The following is a 620-nucleotide window of genomic DNA, read 5'->3' as shown; positions in this document are numbered from 1 at the left end:
GTCCGGATTTAAGTCGCACCGAACCGTTATTTTACAGTTTTTCGACCCCCCCCTGACTTTTTAGGTATTCCATCCGCGGATCTTATTTAAGTCAAACAAATCCTTTTCTAAACCATCCGTATCTTTTAAACCGTAACTTGGATTTAAACATGTTATATATGAAATTTGATTAGAAAAATATGTAGAATATGAATATAAGATTATTTTAACCTGTTAAGTATTTATAAAGATTATTTTGGAAGATATTTAAGTCAAACAAATGGTTTTCTAAATTATACATATCTTTTATACTGTAACTCCGATTTTAACATCTTATATATGAAATTTGATTAGAAAAATGTGTGAAATCTGAATATGATGTTAATTTTACCTGTTAAATATTTTTTAGGTATTATTTTGGAAGCAAACTTATAACTATAGCGCATGATCCATTTTCCTTTCGTACAGGCGGCGATTCGTGTTGCAAATAAACACCCACTATAGTCATATAGGGAAAAGAAAACATCGAGAACTACAGATGCATACCTTTGAATACATCGCAGGGGAAAACAACAAATTTCTCATCGCGAGTGTGAAGAAGAGAGAGAGAGAGAGAGAGAGAGAGAGAGAGAGAGAGAGAG

This window comes from Triticum dicoccoides, chromosome 1B (genome assembly GCF_002162155.2).
Source record: "Triticum dicoccoides isolate Atlit2015 ecotype Zavitan chromosome 1B, WEW_v2.0, whole genome shotgun sequence".
In the NCBI taxonomy this organism is placed as follows: Eukaryota; Viridiplantae; Streptophyta; class Magnoliopsida; order Poales; family Poaceae; genus Triticum; species Triticum dicoccoides.
The sequence above is the reverse complement of the archived record's forward strand: the minus strand, read 5'-3'. Positions refer to the sequence as shown.